Raw genomic sequence first — 14,306 nt, forward strand, 5'->3', positions numbered from 1 at the left:
TAGGTGGACTCTGCAAGATTAGTTTCAAGTTTGAGCCACATTTACACATATCAGACAGAGAATCCAAACAGTGACATATCATTAAAACTGAACACTTCAATGACTGTCCTTAAAGATCTATCGGTTCTTGATTTGGAAATGTCTATTTGAAAATGGAAAAAAAGGCATATTCAATTATTAAATTACAGCAGAGATTAATAACAATCAAGATAAACTCATACATTGGAGGGTACTATCCCATGTTACATCTAATGGATTATTTGAACACTATAATCTTCTTAAAACGTTATAGATTTGAGGCCATTCATCCAACTCTACTCCAGTTGAGGACGGTGACTGGTATGACTCATACCTGTTTATGAATTATCAGGCCACTGTATCAGATTGGGCAAAACTGAAGTGGAATTAAAGTGTCCAGTATGTGTGAAAGAGTGAGTATACCTGGAGGTACCTTGGGCCGCCACTCGTTGTTGGAGGCTCCTCTCTCTCGCTGTCTGAATCTTCTGTGGGAATCTAAATATATATATTAAAAACATTAATAGGTGTTTAAAGTATTTTCCACAAGGTGTAATGATCCACTATCCAAGTTACACTATCCACAGATACAAAAGATACAATTAATTTTCTACAGCATTAAACATATACAATATAAACTTGTGGACAATATCGATGAAAAGTTAGCAGTAGAGTACAACATTCAATGTAAGATTGACAATTTACCTGGGGATCCACTGGGGCCACTCCTCAGGGAGGACTCTTCTGTCCTGCTCTCGATCAATCTTTCAGAAACATCAAAAATAATTACAATAAGGTGTACAGGTAATTTTCCTAAAGGTTTTATAATGCATGCTATATAGTGTTTAACAAACACACTATAAGCTAAAGTATAATATGAGTGAAAGTGTCTCTGGGTAGCAAATACAAATATGCCATACTTTAATGTACTGAAAAAACGAACTGATATGTTTTACAATGCACTTTCAACCTGACCTGTATATGAATAGACAAACTTTAAGCCAATTGTAAATAAGATAACCTCATACCAAGCTGTATTATATGTGAGTCTCTATACTGTATACCTGGAGGTCCATTTAAGTTGCTGCTCTCTGGGGGCTCCTCATCCTCGCTCTCTGCCTGTTTTTTCTCCATCTCACCCTCATTCTTTGCCTTAGCTGACTTCTTTCCACTTGCCCTGAAGAAGGACGCTATGTCTGCCTTCTTCCTCTTCATTATTTTTCCCTCTTTAATGACACTTATCCAAAATGCAGCATAAATACTGTATATACCTGACACAATCATAACACGTTCTGGCAACAATAGCAGTTAACAGCAAATAACTAGATCGAAAGTCGATCCGAAGTTGCAAAAACAAATACGTGTAGAGACTAGAGAGAGATTATATTAAAACACTGTACACAATCTCGCAACGTAGTTATCAAATACAGCATAGCATAGCAATTTTAACAGTTTACTATGTTCTCCTCCGATCTACCTTGCTTCTAAACTTCGCAAAATAGATAGTCATGGGTGGGATAGTCAGTTATTAGAAGACAAAAACAACATCCATTATGATATCATACCTTTCTGTTTTGGGTTTCTTCACTTAGCCGCAGGTGCCGGTCGAAGCGTCAGGTGGTAACAGGCATTCAGGGCATGCTTGAGCCGTTTAATTCAAATACAGGACGTGTGCGCGCTGCGCGCGGCTAAAGGGTCCGTCAGTGTACAAGCGGTGCGAGAAAGGTTCCGCATTTTTCCACAGCCGTCAAAACTTTTGACCGCTGTGATCCGGTGCTTGGGGTGGCCAATGGGGTGGCCGAGATTCTACGGGGGGTGGCCGTGGCCACCCCCGGCCACCCCCTGGCTCCGCCACTGAGAACAGATCAAACGACTCTATCCTATATATGGCAAGACAACTTACCCTTGAGCTCTGGTCGTATGATCCGTTCGCGTCCCGTCCTCTGGCCCGGCAGCTGACGAGTCCCTATTTCATCCTGTTCGTGACGCCAATTATGTCGGAGATTAATCGAGATATAAAACACTTAGACTAATTTAAGAGAGAGAGTGCAAAAGAAATCGAGGGGTCCGGAGCAAGAATTGACAAAAGACTTTATCGTGCAGAAAAACAACAACGACAACAGCCTGAGTGGATCTATAGAGTCACTGCGGTTCACAGACTGCGGCGTCTTTTTATACACACAAACAGAGCAGCTTCTCCTTGAAGTGTCTGCCTCCATTCAGTCATAAATCCATCTTAACCTGAACAGTCAGCAATTGGTCCGCAAATGGTCAACAAAGATAGCCCAAAACACTAGGCTAAGGTCAGCATGCCTTATCCCCGTAGCGTCCTGCTCCTTTTAGGGGCCCAACCATCTGTTCTGAACCCAGACACCCAGGCCCCGTGTGTTTCTCTACTATTAGACACACAGACCTCATAATAATCATGGTTTACCATAGAATATACTCCTTAATTTCTACCACAGGGTACCGGTGAGGCTCCGCGGCCCGAGGCTGCCCGGGCGATGGGCGGGCGATGGGCGGGCGGGGGCGCGAAAGTTATCAGCGGGCTGCTGGGCGGGCCTCCGAGACCTACGTAGGCCCTCATCTCTCGCTGGGTAAGAGCGTGGCTGGGAGCGGCCCCGGGGGGCAGCCGGGGGGGCTCTAGGCCTGCCAGGAGCGGACACACTCCTGTGAAGACCCGACAATTGCAGGTTGGTTTGCCTAGCTTGGGCAGCTCGTTCCAGCGTCTCCAGGGCAGCTGACCCAAACAGCTCCCCTGGTACCACTGGCACGGCTCTGAGGGCCTTCCTGCATGCCTCCGTCAGGGACGACTGAGCCAACCAAAAAAGAAAAAGGCGCGAGGCTGAGCCACGTCTGACTGAGGAACATCGAGCCCCAGGCGAGCCAGGGCCGTACTGATGACGGTCCCCATGGGGTTACCCTCTGTGCTGTGCCCAGAGCTCTGAGCAGAGGAGAGGCCTCCCCAAAAATGTTCGAGGCTTCCTCCCCCGTGACACCCTCACTGAAGAGGTTAGCTGATGCCGCCAGCGACAGGACATCGTCCGTGCTCGGCACATCCCCCAAGGAAGGTTCAGACTGGATGCCAGCCACTGCGCCACCCGCCCCAGGTTGCAGGGTCAGGAGGAGTTCCTGTATCCTCACCATGTCGGACGACAAGCGATCCACCTTGGATGCTAGCTCGTCCCTAGCCCTTTTCCTGGGGGGGGGGCACTGCTCTACCCCGACGCCAGGAACGGTCGGGCTGAGCAGGAGGAAGTGGCGCCATTGATGGAAGGTCTACGGCTGTCGGATGTTCCACCGCAGCGAGCCTAGCCAGAGTGCCAAGGGCATGGAGCCGCAGTTCATACAGGCCCTCTCGGTAAGGCCCTCCCTCAAATGCTCGAAGCCGAGGCAAGAGGGGCAGCGATCATGGCCATCGTCAGGCTCAAGGAGGGCCACACAGGCGCCACACGTATCAGCCATCAGCAGAACACTGGGAGAGGGAGCACTGCCTTCACCAGTAAGCTACTAACTCAAGAAAACACAAGACAGTGTTACCGGGAGAGGACGCGAGAGCGCAGTCTTCACCAGCAAGTGACTGAAAATAATTACACTCTCAAATATACAGCAGTGTTACCGGGAGAGGACGCGAGAGCGCTGCCTTCACCGGTAAGTGACTGAAAAGAAATACACAAGTGTTACAGGGAGAGGGCGCGAGAGCGCTGCCTTCACCGGTAAGTGACTGAAAAGAAATACACAAGTGTTACAGGGAGAGGACGCGAGAGCGCTGCCTTCACCGGTAAGTGACTGAAAAGAAATACACAAGTGTTACAGGGAGAGCACGCGAGAACGCTGCATTCAGCGGTAAGTGACTGACCGAAAAAACAAAAGTGTTACCAAACAAATGTGGTAACCCAGAACACAGCCGAGCTGCTTCTAACAGGGAAGCTATCAAGTAGCAGCTACAAGTGCTGGAAGGGAGCGGACACGCTGGCTCACCCACAAGGTAGGTTAGCGCTGTACAGTGTAGCGAGTAGTGAGAATAATCACGGCAGTGTTGCCGGGAGAGGACGCGAGAGCGCTGCCTTCACCGGTAAGTGACTGAACAAAATATATATATTCTTTTTTTTTTAACAAAAGTGTTACTAAACAAAACTTGGAAGCTTCTAATCAAGGAAGCCTTTCCACGTCGTACAGACAAACAGCCCCTGGAGGACGAGTTCACCCGCTGCTCCGACCCTTGGTCACGAGGCTGCACACAGTCTGGAGCGCGATCCTTTCCAAAAAGCGAATACGCTATCCGCAAGTCGTACTACTACGTGCGTCCTTTGCGAGAAGATTAAAGGACAGATCCTCTGTCGACACCGGGCTATATAGCCCATCCGGTGTCACGAGGGTCACATGTGACCTTGTTGGTATAGGAACTCGAACTGCGCATGCGCGAGACGGATAAATCCAGTGCTTAATGCACCGCCTCTGGCGGTCAGTAAGGATGAAATAGAACACCTTTCACCTGTAGGATATTACAATATTATTTCTTTTATTTTTAGGAAGCGTTAGTTACTTAGTGGAATTAGTATTTACAATACAGGTCCTGTTACACAGGAACAGCGGGGCTAGTATGACATAATAGTATTGCTAGATTGTTGTTGACACAAGGCATTTTAGAATATGTTTGACACAATCACTGAATGGAATTTTGGACACCTTTTTATTGTTTTTAGTGTGGTTAATCTTAAATACTGATTGAAAATGTTGACAATAATTTATATATCTGGGTGCATTTCTCACTATTTTAAGGTTTCCCAAAGCCAGAGCGATGAGGATAAAGTGGGAAATTGCCCTAAGAAGGGACGGTTTTGCTGCCTCTGACAGGACACTGCTCTGTAGTGACCACTTCAGGAGTGAGGACTTTGACAGGATGTGGGGGCATTTACTTTTTACAGCATCATGCCTTCAGTGTGCATATTTTATGTAGTTCTCTGCAAACCTATGGTAGCATCATGCCTTCAGTGTGCATATTGTAAATAGTTCCCTGCAAACCTATGGTGGCATCATGCCTTCAGTGTGCATATTGTATATTGTTCTCTGCAAACCTATGGTGGCATCATGCCTTCAGTGTGTCTTGAACAGCCACAAAGGTTGCACATATTATATTCATATTTTATCGTATTTGTCTAAATGCATACTTTACTGTAGATAGATTTGAGTGAAGTTACCAACACAATAAATTGCTGAGTTTTACTAGCCCATATATTGATTTAACATATAACATGAATACCTTGTGCATGTGTGTATTTATTGGACCTATCTGTTCTGTTTAATGTTCATTTCATATGAAAACACATGGTTATAAATAATTACATAAATACATCTCTGTACAGGGTGGGGATTTCAACATGCAGCATTTCTTGATGTATGTATGTAAAGGGAAATCTTGTACCTATTTTAGACCATTATTCTATTTTTCTTAGAACCTAACAATTATTCATAAGTATGTAGTGTCATACCTACATCTCTGACGTTTATAACAAACCAAACCGTTTGAAAATCGGTTGAAAATTGAGCAAGTTATGGTTATTTAAAAAGTACATGAATCACTACCAACACAATGTTATCGGTGAGCAGCTTACTGTGGTAAGATGGCCGCCAGTGGTGACGTTCGTCTCCATTGGCCAGCACCGCGGACGAGGCATCTAGTTTATATATATATGTATGGAAGCATATATGTAGCAAAATTCAAATGGCAATGCAATTTGCAATTCAATAAGTCATTACATCATGCAATTGACAATTCATTATGCAATTTTATAATGTAATTTGTAAATACGTTATTCAAAGTGTATTTTAATATGCAAAGTGGCAATGCAATCCTCAATTAAATTTGCAAAAGTTATAACAATAAAAATAGAATAACATTTTGTCAAATTCTTTGAGTTCTTTTATTCAAATTGAAAAGCTATAGCGTCCCCGTGATTGCAATCCACTTCGCCACGCTCCGTGTGTTGCGATATTCAAATGACATTTCTATCCGCAAAACGTTTAGCAAAACGGAATCAAAAACGTTTTCCAAAAAGTCAACATGCAAAGTGGCAAACGTATCAGCCAATCAGCGTCTGGGCGGGAACTACGTCACTTCCTCGTCAGACCAGCTGATCATCCACGCACGTGGCACGTTATTTTTTATGCCTAGCATTGTGCCCGATTACTGTAACTACGTGGTAATAACTGAAAATGGCGGAAAGGACGGTCGCGCAGCTGCTGCGGGAGGCCGCTACAGCTCTAGATGAGCAGCGGGGTGTAGGGTCAGCGACCAACATGCCTGCACCGGATCGCACCAGAGAAGGGCGCGCAAACCGGGGTATGTTGGCCCCTACTGTTCAATGTTTAACCGTAACTCTGCGTTCACACCTACATATATTAATATGATACACGTGGAAAAAAACAAAACATCAATAATCAATTAAACTAAATAAATAACTTCAACAAGAAAAGTTTAGCAAAGTATTGTTAAAACTAAACTGTGGGCTCCCCCCCCCCCCCCTCCAATGTCACCCCTGTAGGTATTACAACTAGTATGGAGGAATGTCTGCATTATCTCAGCATGTATAAAAAGTGTAAAAGCCCTACGAAAATATTCATGGCCATTGGTTGTTTTATTGCAGGAGAGGTTGTACGGATGTTTATGCCATACCAGGCCCCCCACCAGCGCCGTCCACAACCACCACGTCGCACACCGAAAACCAAAACATTTACACACAGGTTTTTCTGTCTCACTGGAAGGCGCCAGGAGGAAGTCCCTAATCCTGCGGAGCGATTTCAGTTGGAGAGGGCAGGACTGAGGGAAAAAAAAATTACATTCCCAGGTAAAAGTACAAAGCATTATGTCCAAACTGTTGAATTTGGGGGAACGTATTGTTGTTTTAATTGTCTAGAGCTATTGAGTTAAGCCAGAGGACAGCTGTCACGCCAAATTTGTACCGGGTGCCAAGTTTGTACCGGGCACGTCATGAGTTGTCCGTTGCCAGGCAACGGACAACCCTTACGTAATCAGTTGTCCGTTGCCTGGCAACGGACAACTCATGACGTGCCCGGTACAAACTTGGCAGGTTTCAAAAAACATTTGCGCTCATGTTGCCAAAGACGAAATAACATAATACAGAAAACGGATCGCTAGATAACACTTGTTTTTACTTTATATTTGTATTGTATTTAATTGTTTAATCAAATTTAGCAAGTAAACTGAGTGTTTAAAGCAGGTCAAGGACGAAATAGCACAATACAAATAACGGACAAGTGCGAATGAACGAGCTTGAAGGTTCGCGAATGTTCATGAACCTTTCACGTCATTCGCAACGGACGACGCGATCATCTGTTGCCAGGCAGGTTTGGAATGGATTGCGTATGGATGACGTGCCCGGTACAAATTTGGCACCCGGTACAAATTTGGCGTGACAGAGCCAATACTTTCGTCCATGACAGTGTATGGGTGGTTGGGTGGGTAGGCAGGTAGGTTGTACATTTGTATATCCAGACAATTAACAATTGTTTGTGTCACTTGATTTCTTGATTTCCTTTTACAGATAAATTCTGCACTGCTACAGAATTCACTGCAATTCTGCTATTTAACTATCCGGCCCTGAGGGACTGTGGGGGATACCAGCTCCTGAGGTCCAGGGGAACTACAAGGTCAAAATGCCTCATCCCCATCGACTGTCCCAGGAAAGGATACACGCCACACTACTTATGTAGTACGGCAAATATCGGGCAGGCAATTCTGTATGCCAGGCCCCTTCAAAGGGATATTGATCTTGAGGTAACAATATTTTGTTTATGAAGACTGTAATTACTTTGCATGATTGTTTATATCTACCATTCTATCCATCATGTGCTGTATGTCAAATTGAGCATTCTGCATTAGTTCTGGCAGGCTATGTAGTTAATGTAGCCATGGACTCTCCCTTCCTTTTCCTTTGCCCTACTGCTATTCTCTAATCAAGTGGTTAATCTTGCACCTAATCTCTGTATTTGTTGTAAATTCCTGTTGTAGAGTAGTATGTAATTCCCTTTTACACTCAGGCAACAGAATTTGAATTCTCTAGAAGTCGCTTTGTAAATTAAATTGTAGCCCACCATATCAGCTGTTAGTATGCTAAAGCCAGCCCACATCAGCTGATTCACACCAGCTGACAGAACTCTTTCTCTTCACTTCATTTTGTCTTTCCAGACCATCTCCCAGACAGAGGAGCCCGGGCCACACACACAGTGTGAGGTGGAGTGTATGTTCTGTGGTCAAGCGATTGACATGGCCAGCATCCAAGACCACATTGATGTCTGTGAAATGTAGGTAGTCATCCAAACAATTAGACAATTTTACTACACAACAGACCTGACACAATGCCTTATGGACTTCCTTTTCCAGTCATTTCCAGTCACTTCCTTTTTCCAGGCAATACAGTGAACAGAGATAGCACCATTGTACAACCTGTGAAATGTTTTATTTGCCTGTCTTATTCTTGCCCTCTGTCTGTGTTTACAGTTCACATCAACAATCAACCTCTGCTGCCCAGACCTCAGCTGCCCGGTCCTCTGATGCCCAGTCCTCTGCCTCGACCTCAGCTGCCCAGTCCTCTGCCCAGTCCTCTGCCTCGACCTCAGCTGCCCAGTCCTCTGCCTCGACCTCAGCTGCTCAGTCCTCTGCCTCGACCTCAGCTGCCCAGTCCTCTGCCTCGACCTCAGCTGCCCAGTCCTCTGCCTCGACCTCAGCTGCCCAGACCTCAGCTGCCTGTGTCAGAGATTTGCAATGAAGGTGCTTTCCCTACATTACGATCAGTTTTATGTGGTTCTGTATTGATTTGTTGAATGTGTCCTTTATTGATCCAGTTGATTTCATTTTTTTGTAGCTTAGATTTACTGCATATGATTTTAGATGTGCATGTCCATCTCTTGTGTGTCCGCTATTTCATGTAAGAGTTATGCTACTTGTTTAATACTTAGAATGGAAGCTGGAGCCAGATGCCAAGGCAGCAGCCAAAATGTTTCAGACCCATTTGCTCAAAGATGCCGACCAGAAGCCAACCTTAAAGTTGACTTTGGACATGCACGTCACAGAAGAGGACAGAGAAAGAGCAATTATTGGCTTCTATAAGCAGACAAATATTGATTGGACCCGTCCTTTTGAAGTCCAACTCAAGGGTATGTAAAAAACTAAAACATGTATGCATCCTCACCTGCGACTTCCTTACTCAGTTGCACTCGGTAAAGCACTTGAACTTTTACCTGTATACCACAAGTTAGCCCCCCCCCCTCTCCATGCTGAACAAAACATGTACATATGTACTGTATGGTACATCTACTACACCTTGTAACACACCTAAAATGTGCAATCCTCAAGAATTTTTCATTGTTTTGTATATGACAGGAGACTGTGCAATTGGGGATGGTGTGAAGAAATATTTATTTTCGCTATGCCTGAATAAGGTCCAAACAGGCCTACATTTACACCTTGGTAAGTCAATGTTAAGTTTTACGTTTCTGAATATATGTGGATATACGGATGTGCTGATAGCTCAGTTCTTGGTTTATCTCCTTAGACCAGTGGTTTTCAAACTGTGGGGCGCCAGAGTTCTTCAGGGGGGGCGCGACGTGAGAAAAAAAAAAACCCGAAAAAAAACCTGAAAGTCGACGATTCAAATCATCAGTCGTACTTCAACTGTAGAAGTAACGTAACAAAATCAATTTTCAACCGTTTATCTTCGTGCAAACCATTTAACAAATCTACACACTTGTATCTTCAATAATAAACAGAATTTCGATATCATTTAAAATTTCTTCAGAATCACAGTTTTAGTTTCATACCGCTTCGTTTTCAGCTGTTTTCATTGAAGACGTCAGCCTATTCTGATGCACCTACTTCTAGACATCGTAACTCATTCCGTTTACCGTCGTTCAAACCATCAAACAAATCTTCACACTTGTATCTTCAATACTATCGAAATGGAATTTTGATAGCATTTATACTTTTTTCAGAACCACAGTTTTAGTTTCAAACCGGCATAGTTTTCAGTTGCTTATAATAATTTAGGTCACCATAGCAACGCCGGTAAACAAACTCCGCCGAATAGTCGAATCTCTGGACTGAAAAGGCAGATCTGATTCAACTGGCAGTTTACACAGATTAAGATGTTCAAATGTATTTAAAAAAGGTTAAGCTAAAACATGCTTAGATAAAGTTGTTAAATTGTGTTAAGAAATGTGTTTAAAATCGCACAAAGATGTTTTAATGTTTCAGAAATATGTTTAAAATGTTTAAAAAATATGTTTAAAATGTTTCAAAAATATGTTTCAAATGTTTTAAAATTATGATCAGAGATGTTTAAAATGTGTAAAATAATTAAAGTAGCTTTCAAAACACAGGTATTTAGAAAAAAAAATTTGGGGGGGGGCTCAGCTGAATTTTTTTCTCTGAGGGGGGGCTCACTCTCTCACACTTTGAAAACCCCTACCTTAGACTACACTGGTGGGAAAACAATTCTGTTTACTGGAGCGGCAGACCCCTTGGTCCCATCCACCTCCTTGCCATTGCTCCAGGGGGATCTGTTCCGCGTGGCAGGGAGAATAATCAGACATTCTTTTTTAAATCGGGGTCCACTTTTGAGTGGGATGGGCCAGTGCCTTTTCCCTCTGCTGGCCAGCAAGGACATGGGGGCCATAGATGCTGCAGTCTTGCAGTTGGAAGATTGTCCAGATTTGGACATTGTGGAGATTTTCAGCCTTGTAAGTGTAACAATTCAATTTGTGCTGCCTCTTTTCATCTGCCCATGTTGTATACAATGATAACTGCTTTCTAACAGCTTGAAAGCCAGACTGTCCTGACCCACGAAAATGTAGACCAGGTGAACATCTTGGCCCTCAGCTGGGACCTGCCCAATCTTACAGAGAACAACAGGAGGTTGTTGGCACAACAAATCCTCCATCATGGGGTATGAGAATGCCCAATCAAATATAAAAATAAGAAGAAAGCTATTTACATGTACAGTAAATGTGTTCTTGGATACAGTATGCTGCTAAATATGGTTTCTGGTGCCATCTCCTTTCTAAAGGTAATTGTCAGACGTGAGAGGCAAAATGGTGCAGTTGCGGAAAGGGCTGAAGGACACTCGCGTCCTGGAAATGTTAAAAGAACGGCCTGAACTGGCATCTGCCCTGTTCCCCAGATCTGCAGAGCTGGTGCCAGAGGTAACCTGTCGTGCCTACAGACCATGTACAGGGCTTGCATGGTCGTGTTTTTATAATTCATGTTCTCTTTCAGATGATAATAGAACGGATTGTGTGGCCAGAACCAGACAGCGATGAAGAGGAAGAAATTGATGATTACTGCAGTGTGGTTGCTTACTTGCGGCAGTACATCAGCTTAGGTGAGAAATAGCTACAGCGCTCTCTCTCACTTATTCACACACACAGACACACACAAACACACACCTCAAGCAAAATGTGTTTTTTTGTTGTCTGTTCCTTAGCTTCGTCCTCTAAACTGCAGCAGCTAATTGAGTTTTGGACGGGGTGGGCGGTGCTGCCGGACGAGCTGTACGTCAGTGTTGACCGGGATGCCACCTACCCGACAGCTTCTACCTGTTTCACCACATTGAAAATCCCAACAGGATGTGGGTCCTACAGGGATTTTTGTTTTAAATTGGGGGCAGCTGTGAGCACCACTAAGTTTGGTTTTGGAAGGATCTAGGTTTTGGGTCTTGGTTTCTATCATTTTACCTTGTCTTACAATCGGAGCGATTGTTGACAATCGGAGCGATTGTGTTCGGAGCGATTGTTGATGGGGACGGGGGGGACGGGGACGGGGGGGGTATGGAGCGATTTTTGGGGGGGGGCCTTTTGGGGGCCCTAGTAGTGGCCCGGGGCCCCAAGCAATTGCCTGGTATGCCTAATGGGACGCGGCGCCTCTGGGCAGAAGCTAGTTTGTCACAGTATCGTCACTCATTTATATTATTTTGGTTCAGTTCATGCCAATGGAACTGCAGTATGTTTGGATGAGGAAAAATTAAGCATACACTGCATGTAAAGGGGAAGGTAGATTCATATATATTTACAAATATTAACAAATCTTTACAAATCCTTGGGGAGAACATCATGCTGTTTGAAAAATGTCTTGTAACTGCTCAACAACTGAGCTGTAAACAGCAATAGCGTCATTCAGTGAAACATTTCGCTGAGGCAATCGTGAGAGCTCCTCAGCAGTCAGGTCACGTGGTAGTTGGATCTCCGGAACGTCGACTCCAGCCAGGTCTTCCAGGTCCGGACCATCTACACTGGCACCATAAAGATCGTCAACCTTAGGAAATAATACCAGAGAGTACGAGCAATCAGAGCAATAGCAATCTACGTAGATGCATACAAAGATAATGCTAGCACCATCAGAGTAAATTACATGAATAGAATTAGGAGTTGCATAACCTCTATGTGGATGTTTGGAACCCTATTTCAAATTTACAATTTACAATACAATTTACTTATTGTAATGTCCTAGTTTTGGGCCAATATTTATAGCTGAACCTACCTCTAGGGGATCAGCAACAGCACTTATGTTGCGTAGCCACAGCTGGTAGGGTGACTGGCTATTTTCAGTCCTCAGGCTGTGAAAATTCCAGGCATCTTGGAAATGCCTGAGATGGCTCTGGACCAATGACAGGAAAACCCAGTGGAGAGCGAAGAGGTGGATCTCACTGTCTGGATTCAACATCCATGATGCTTCCATTTCGTGGAAGAGATCGAGCACTTGTGTGTAAACATCTCTCCAAAGTCGCTCAATTCTTAAATACAAAAAAAAGAGTTTGATTAACATAAAATGGCCTCTATGACTTTAAAATATTGAGTTGTAAAAGATTTATAAAGCCAAAAGAGCTTGGTTGGTTGTTGGTACAATTCAACAACCTATTCAACTTACCTTTGATTATGCACACTCCTCCCAGTTATGTGGGAATTGCGGTTGGGTCCACAGTTGTCCACCATGTAATATGCCACCTCAAAGTTCTCTCCCCTTATCCGACCGGACACGAGATGGCACACCGTACTGCCTGACAGCTCCAAGAAAAGCATCCAGCACTGTTGTGGCACAGTTGTTGGTGGCTGCTGACAAGAACACCACTAGGCGGCTGAAGCCATCTATCCCACCGTGGATAACAAATCTCCATCTTTTTGTTAAAGGATAAAAGCTGTATAAGTTTACTGAACTATAATTACTGTCAAATACTTGCCTGGATTATTTGACATTCATTTACGTACCGTATTCATTTGTGATTGCCATCAATATGCCACATACAGTTGGGCCCAGGAACTGAATATTGCCGCCTATGTAGAGTTCGGTTGGCCAGGGCTCTTTGTTCTGTGCCCTCAGGGTCCACTCTTTTTAAGGATTGGCGTACTCTGTGAACTTCACATAGTACAGAAAATCAGAAAATCAAGAACAGACAACAGCATCAGTCGGGTGCTTATAGGTACAAGAGGTAGGTGAACATACTTTGGACCAGATGGCCTCTTCCCTGGAGATTGTATCGCAACATCCGGTATCCACACAGATGGATCCTGTGGATCTCCAGCACCAGGGCGTCCAGCTGCGTATCACTCATCTCAGAATACATGTCTGACACACTTAGGAAAGGGATAAAAAAAAAATTGTGATGAGTTACTGTTCCACTCTCAAACGTGGTCATAGTAATTGATGAAGAGAAACTTATTTTCGTCGGCCAGCGAAATATTTGACTTTACTGACGTGTAGGTGTTGCCAGACAGTTACCATACTGGCCACACACATAAGCACAGTCATCGTCATCCCACACCTGTAGTTACATTAGCCCCCCCCCCCCTCTCTCTCTTTCGATGCTGTAGGATACATACTGTAATGGTCATGTTTGAAATTCCCTTCAAAGATAGAGTGGTGCATGCCCCCACCCCTCGTGCGTGTCGGTGTGCTATATTCTATCACTGACCTGAGTCCATTTTGTTGCATTTTGCGGTGTACGGTGGTTCTGTGGACACCATACATGTCCGCGATCTCCTGCACCTTTAGGCCATGGGAGAGGTATCCCTCTATTGCCTCCAAGGGTATCTCCACAGTGGGTCTCCCGACCCTATGATTCGCACCCAGTACCTGTATCACTTGGGAAATCTTTGTGTTTACCACACTGGCGTCAAAACGTACCAGTGAGGATAGGTTGTCTATCCTATCTCCCAGAACACGCACTCTATCTATTGCATCTGTGTCTTCAACACGATTGTTCTCAACATCATCGGCCAAA

The 14,306-nt window shown here is 44.3% G+C and overlaps 2 long non-coding RNA genes across 2 annotated transcripts; both read right to left on the reverse strand.

The window, feature by feature from the left end:
* Window positions 1-1,866, reverse strand: LOC132463611 (uncharacterized). Its single transcript, XR_009527078.1, has 4 exons — window positions 1,581-1,866; window positions 721-779; window positions 442-513; window positions 1-142 (listed from the first exon to the last, which is right to left on the reverse strand). It is a non-coding gene; the product is annotated as an uncharacterized LOC132463611 (long non-coding RNA).
* Window positions 1,867-12,070: 10,204 nt separating this feature from the next.
* LOC132462333 (uncharacterized) lies at window positions 12,071-13,860 on the reverse strand. Its single transcript, XR_009526812.1, has 4 exons — window positions 13,294-13,860; window positions 12,956-13,202; window positions 12,569-12,821; window positions 12,071-12,343 (listed from the first exon to the last, which is right to left on the reverse strand). It is a non-coding gene; the product is annotated as an uncharacterized LOC132462333 (long non-coding RNA).
* Window positions 13,861-14,306: the final 446 nt, after the last annotated feature.

The sequence above is a fragment of the Gadus macrocephalus genome, chromosome 8 (assembly GCF_031168955.1).
Source record: "Gadus macrocephalus chromosome 8, ASM3116895v1".
In the NCBI taxonomy this organism is placed as follows: domain Eukaryota; kingdom Metazoa; phylum Chordata; class Actinopteri; order Gadiformes; family Gadidae; genus Gadus; species Gadus macrocephalus.